General features: G+C 38.9%; 1 protein-coding gene and 1 long non-coding RNA gene across 2 annotated transcripts in view; one reads left to right on the top strand and one right to left on the bottom strand.

The window, feature by feature from the left end:
- Nucleotides 1-2,547, top strand: part of LOC114008308 (uncharacterized) — a 15,368-nt gene extending 12,821 nt beyond the window's left edge. The window contains exons 2-3 of the long non-coding RNA XR_003549868.1: nt 452-501; nt 2,093-2,547. This is a non-coding gene — a long non-coding RNA (uncharacterized LOC114008308). The remainder of the gene's footprint in view (nt 1-451; nt 502-2,092) is intronic.
- RASGEF1B (RasGEF domain family member 1B) overlaps nt 1-7,148 on the bottom strand; it is a 607,920-nt gene that overhangs the window by 97,331 nt on the left and 503,441 nt on the right. The window lies entirely within an intron of this gene.

Below are 7,148 nucleotides of genomic sequence, written 5' to 3'. Positions count from 1 at the left end.
CTGAGTCTGTACTTTAAAAATACTAGACACACACACACACACACACACACACACACACACACGCACACACGCTGTATCTATATCTTCTCTTGTTTGAATAAAGAAATTCTACGTTGCTATTATCCGTTTTTTAAGATGAAGCACCCGAGGCATTCAGAAGTTGGGGTGAATGAATCACTTTCGTGAAGTACTTTACAGATCTTCAAAAGACTGTACCCTAGCATCCCAAACTACCCCTTATTAACTCATTATGGGTTATTACTTCATTAACTGAGACTATAAAAGTACCCAGGGGATGAGGTGGGATAAATGGATTGGCTGGAATTAGTAAGTATCAGGTAAATACAGTGCAATGGAGGGAATTCAGTACAGGAGAGAAGGGTGAGTGATTAGCTCACACTGACTAGAATTTATATAATTCTAATAATTTACAAAGTGTTTTTATGTACAGAAGGGGAAGAAACAGAGGAAGTGGAGAAGAAAATTCCTGAATGACACTAGGTAAGGCGGCTTCACTAACACACAATTTTTAGACTTCGAAATTGCCTTATTTTAAAGAACACTGAGATATATAAAAAACATGGAGACCATAGAAATCCTTAGGATGTTACTTAGCTATCTCTTTAGTTATCATTATCTTTTTAATTGCTGGAATGTGTACTCGCCAGAGAAAGACAGAGACGGAGAAATCACCTCACAAGGGAGCAGGGTCACACTGGAATCCCTTCTTCTCCAACAGAGATTCTGTCAGGATTTGGGGCATAATCTCACACATAGTCAGCCAGCTCCGTTAACTATTAGGCTACAGGGCCAGGCTCCTCTTAGTGATTTTGAAATGTTAAATAGGTGGATCAAAATCTGCCTTAAAGTTTTGTGAACTTTGACACCACTATCTCTGTTAATAATATACAATTTTTTATTCAGATCACTCTAAATCCTGGCACATACAGTAGTGTCAGGGATTGGGTTTCCAAGAATTTCCACTCACTGTTTCGCCAGGGTTCTCCAGTCCCGTGGAGATGGTAAATGCAGCTATCCCAACAGAATTGTAGCACGAGAGTGAGAATGGCCAGAGTCCCTCCAATGCCTGGAGCTGACCAAGAAGAAATTCATTTTTCTGAGCACATTTCTCTGAAGCAGGCTCTGAATCAATAAACTACATGAAGAAGCAGGGCAGTGTGTCTATTCAGAAGACCCAGGCAGCCTTCGCTCTGTGACAGCTTGTCTTCCCAAACCACGGACTGGAACGTGGCCACAATCCCATAGGGTGCTGTCCCCCAGATGTGAGGTAAAATGTTTCTCTGAATGAAACTTTCCAGGAAGGAAAGTGTGAAAGTCTGCAAGCCAAAACACCCCCACCCCTCCCCCAGCCCAGGAAGCCATTATGTACCATTTTATTGCAATTTCTCTTTGCTTTGTTTTTCCCAATGATGAATTTAGCTATAGCATGTAGGGAGAAACCCTATTCAAGAGCGTGTGGTCATTATCCACACACAAAAGGCCATTTAGAGAAGGATCAGCTCTGTTGGTTCAAACTGTGACTGCCGGAGTCCAGATCCATTAGAAAAAAGGTTAGCTGTTTAAGTGGGAGTGTGAAACATGATGTAATAATTAGGGCTAACTGGGCACCCTCCCCCTGCCGAGAAAGCTGCCTGGCATCATCAACGAATTCCCTGAAAGTTCTAAGCTCAGGAGAAAGCAAGTCATCAACTCTAAATGACAGTTCAGTTGTTAACCTTTACCCTAGAGGCTGGGTTTTCTTTCTTTCTTTCTGGTGTGTTTTGTATAAATGTCATTTTTATGGAATCTGGCTGTTCCTGTTCTAGTTTGCCACAGTCAACATGTTTCCAGTCACTGTGGTGTGTGTGCTTGTCAAAAAGTAACAACCAAAAAAGCAACAAACATGAAGAAATGCATATCCTAAAATGAACAGTGGCTACCTTTAGTAATGAAGCAAGGCAGAATTAGGAATTCATTTTTCTTTCCACCACTGTACCTTTTTATTGCTCTTTAATTAACATGTAATGTAAAATGGAGAATAAAAGACACATAACATATCTGAGATAATTTTTTGACGATGTTTCCTTTACAGGAGGAAAATTCATGAATACTCATGAGGAGAAAGGCGGTCTAAGCCGCAGAGAAGTGACCGTGTCATGAGTATGTGAGAACTGACACGAATGTTTGCCAGCTGTTCAGTGGCATCTAGGTAATAGTAATTTTAGACTAACAGCTACTTTGTAGTTGTTGGTGGTAAATTCTCAACAGTTAGCATGTCCAGAGATCCGCTGTTCTGGAAAATAAAACAGTGTTAGGATGAGCACATGTTAGTGACTTAAGGATATTTTCTGATGGAATAATCTAGCTAATAGCTAGAATAGCTCTCTAAGAGAGTAATCATGTACACAGGGCAGAAATAACTGATATAAATAAGATAAGGCCTAACATGCTATTAAAAAATTCAAAGCCTAATGATCCAAAAAGCATTCTGGGATCTTGCAGAACCTTGACTAATCATTCTGAATATCAATAATGAATGTAACACAGAAGGGCCAAAGCACAAACCCATAAAGAGTTCCTTTTGCTCTATTATATGACAAATCTGTTTTTCATGTGCTATTTCAAAAATGACTTGAAGACAAAAGGGAGATAGAAATGAACTGCTTGGGAAAGAGAGTTTGGGCATTTCACTTACACCTTTATAGACTTTCATTAACACTTGCCTTTGTCATAATTACTCTCATAACAAAACATTTACTGAGTGCAGGACATTCAACATTCAATCCGAACAGCATAATTCTTGTGTTCAAATTTCTTAATAAAATATTTTATAAAGTATATATGATAAAGGCATCTTCTTTAAATCACATGGGATTTCTTTTATATATTTTTTCTTTTATATTTTTTGCATCATAAAATTTTGTCTAGGAAGAGAAAGGACCAAAGGAGAAACTTTAAATCTATAATAGTTATTTGGTTTGTGGGGAAAAACGTAGATGTGACTGAAGAGGTACAGGCCAATCAAAGGGCTGAGATGAAAAGTATGCTAATTTTTCACTCATCAGATATGTTTGAATGCCTACCATGTGCCAGGCACTGCTGTAGGCACTGAGTTTACATCGATTTTATGAGGTAACAGAGAATAAACAATCTGTATCATAAATACATAAATGATGTTAGAGAATAATAAAAATGATCAAAAAATAGAGCAACGCATGAGGGGCTGGGAGAGAAGGTTGCTTGTAAAGCTTTAAAGTGTGGTGAGAAATGACTTCATCGAGACTTTTGAGCAAAATCTTGAAGGAGGTGAAAAATTTAGTCACTACATTATGGGAGAAGAAAGCATCTCAGGCTATAAATAGAAGTAATAGAAAGGGGAAACTATTCCCTGAAGAAAATAAAAAGAGGAGAAACAGAGAGAAGAAAGTGATATCTATTTGAAGCAAGAAAGCAGATAGGAAACTCCTAACATAATACAACTTTGAAATGTAAGGCTCTGGAAGGAATCATAAAAAATAATCTCTTCGGGGCTGGTAGGTGCATGGTGGCTAAGGTGCTGGACTCCACATGGATGACTGTGGTTCGAGTCCCAGACATGGTGACTTGCTTTCTCACTTTCCCTCTCTCTAGCTCTCTGGGCAAATTAAAATAATAATAAAAACAATAGACTGGATATTCACCTGCATAAAGATGAATCTGGACCCTCACCTCTCACCGTTAACAAAAAATCAACTCAAAGTGGATCAAAGATCTAAACCAAAGACTTCAAACTATAAACTACTACTGGAAAACACTGGGGAAACTCTTGAAAACATCAGAGGAGGCAAAGACTTCTTAAATAAGACCCTCAAAACACAAAAGATAATCCCAAAAATAGACTAGTGGAATTACATCAGATTAAGAAGTTTCTGCACAGCAAAAGACATAGTAATTAGTTTGAATCAACAATCCTTGGGATGGGAAAATGTTTTTATGAACTGTGCCTCAGATAAGAGTTTAATAACTAGAATATACAGGGTACTCAAGCAGCTTACCTGCAAAGAAATGATCACCTCAATTAAAAAATGGGAAGATGAGCTGAACAAACAACTCTCTAAGAAAAGACTACAAACAGTCAAAAAGCATATGAAAAAATGCTTAGCATATCTCATCATAAGAGAGATGCAAATCAAAACCACAATGAGATATCACCAAACCCCAGTCAGAATGGCTAAGATTAAAGAAAAACAAAAATGGTAAGTGCTGGTGAGGCTGTGGTGAAAGGAGAACTCTCTTACACTGCTGGTGGAAATGTGAATTAGTCCAGCCACTATGAAGAACAATGTGGAGGTTCCTCAAAGATCTGCATATAAAACTACCACATGATCCAGCAATTCTACTGCTCGGTATCTACCCAAAAGAGAGGAAAATGCTCATTCAGAAATGTGCTTGCACATCTATGTTTATTGCAGCATTATTTACAATTGCTAAGACATGGAACCAATCCAAATGTCCAAGAACAGATGAAGGGATTGAAAAAGCATGGTGTGTATACTCAATGGAATAGGACTCAGCCATAAAAAATAAGACCCTGGCATTTGATAGAAAGTGGACAAATATAGAAGATTTACTGCTGAGTGAAGTAAGCCAGGCTATGAAAGAGAGACATAGTATGTCTCCATTTAATATATACTGACTGTCTGCACTCTATGGACGAAACTGAAAGATTAGTGTATATAGAAGTATGGAAAATGGTTATAAAAATTAGAGACAGTGTGGGAAGAGGGTGATAGAAGTAGGAAAGTGAGAGGAAGGGAATCAAGGAGAAAAAGAGAGGCAAGACATTCATGGGACACAGAAATTTCTGTTGATGATAACATATATGATATCTTCAACTGAACTGGTGTAAAATATAGTCATGTTGAGTAAATTCACTTTGTAGGTAGTAATGATGTACAGTGATTAAATGTATAGAATAAGTAAATACATTAAAAAATAAAAATACCAATAAAGACACTAAAAGTAATAAATAAGATTAAATAATTCCTCAAAAATTTTAAAATAAATAATCTCTTTGGCTAAAATATGATCAGCATATGTGACATGGCCCTATGAAATAAGTGTGATCAACTTGTATACTCTGAAAGACTGACCTATTTTTAGTTAGGGGCTAGCAAACTGAAAGCTTGCATTCTTTTGTCATATGTGTTCTGAATCCTACATGCACCAGACACCGTGTTAGGGACTGTGGTATGGTAGTGAGAAATAAGATGCGATTCCTACATCCATGGCAGAGAAGTACTTTAGGTCAGCGACATATTGGTTATCTAGTCCAACTGCTGTGGAAAATTACATAAAAGTATGAAAGCATATTACAGAGTTCTCTGACCTACTTTGGGAGTCAGGAAAAGCTCCCACTAGGAAGTGATATTTGAGCTGAGATTAGAAGGATGAGTTCGTGTTAACTAGGAAAAGAGAAAAATTCATGTTAGGCAGTGGTGGAGGGCAGCATGGAATATTTGAAGAACAGAAAGGCCAGTGGTTTAAGGAGAGAAAAATGGTTCAACCAGCCAGGGTCCTAGCAGAAGGTCTACTCTAGCAGGGCAATTAGGGATGGCTTAATAAGGAGGCTCTTTAAAATGACATCTGAATGGTAAGAGTATCCCAGGATAAGCAAGCATGAAAAGCTGCTTTTCGGCCTGGTCATCAAAGCAGAAGGTAGGAGTTGTTTATCCGGGAACCCAGTTATGGAAAGAGACCCCTCAGGGTAACTGTAGCCTTCCCTAAAGGGATTAGTCAGTCTGAGGCTACACAGCAGGGAGAGAGCAGGAGCATCCTCACCACCCTGCGATCTCCAGCCAGCTTCTCCTTGCCCTCCTTTCTGCAGTCAAATGCAACTGGAGGTCAGAGAATGAGGGAACCCTTTGATGCAACCTATCCAGGTCAGCTCCCAGGGTACAGAGCAGGATAAAGAAGAGCTGGAAGGGTGGATGAAAAATCCCCTGCACAGTATGAAACTGACCATACCAAATCTTGTTGGCCAGGTGAAGGACTCGGTATTGTTTTGTTTTGTTTTTGTTTTTGTTTTTTTTTTAGAAGTACTAAGCAGCAAGAGAATGAAGTGGTCAGATTCACATTCATGAAGGAAGATCGCTCTCTTGTAATATGAGCAACTTGGAGTCACTCAGCTGGAGGTACGGGGATGGGTCAGGGAGAGAGGATGGTAGCTCTAAGTGGGGGGTGTGGAAGGCAGGGAGGTGCAAGAGTGCTTGTGAGGTAACACATTTGTGTAGTGGAGAAGAGTGAAGTAGAGAAGGGTGTTAGGAAGTCTAGATTTTGGTTTGTGTAAATGGATGAACAATGCTGTCATTTCCTGAAGGATGACCGGGTTTGGAAGTTTAAAAAGATCATAAACTTGACTGTGGACATACTGAGCTTTTGAGAAAACCAACTGTTGAGTGTTAAATCAGCATCTACACATAAGGAGCACCTACACATTAACAGACTACTTTTTATGCACCCCAACAAGGTGGTGTGCTAGGCGTTTTATATAAATATTTTCTCCAACCCTCAAAATACTGAGGCAGACATTATTTTCCCCATTGCATGGATAGAAAAGCTGAGGCTTAGAGAATTTCATTCCTTGCCCACGTACTGACCCCTAGACACTTTAACTCCGGCTAGAGCCCTTTCTCTTTGGGCTGCTGTATCTATAAGCCACACATGAAGAAGTCTGTGCAAGAAATTGAGAGAAAGTGCAATTCCATTATGAGGTCTTTTTTGTTTTTAAAGATTTATTTAATTTTATGTATTGTTATTATTTTAACTTTCTATAGGGTATGCACACTCACCAGAGAGAGAGATAGAGAATGAGAAAGTAAGCTGCCAGGTCCAGGACTTAAACTATGGTTGGCTATGTGGGAGTTCAACGCCCTAACCACTACCACACCACCTGCTGGCTCCAAGGTCTTGTTTCATTTGGGAAAAATAAGAGCTTTGTTTCATTGGATTCTAGAGTAAGCTTATGTGAGTTTCAGTTAATCAACCTATTAGCACTTACTGAGCAATTACTCTCTGCTTATAAATAGTACAAGATGATTATTAGTTCCAGGGCTTACAATTTAGTTGGGGAAGCAAATTCACACAGGAAGCCCCCTTACATGTGATAA

The sequence above is a fragment of the Tupaia chinensis genome, unplaced genomic scaffold (genome assembly GCF_000334495.1).
Source record: "Tupaia chinensis unplaced genomic scaffold, TupChi_1.0 Scaffold000318_1, whole genome shotgun sequence".
NCBI classification, from domain to species: Eukaryota; Metazoa; Chordata; class Mammalia; order Scandentia; family Tupaiidae; genus Tupaia; species Tupaia belangeri.
Note: the sequence above shows the minus strand (reverse complement) of the source record. Positions and strands in the feature narration are given on the sequence as shown.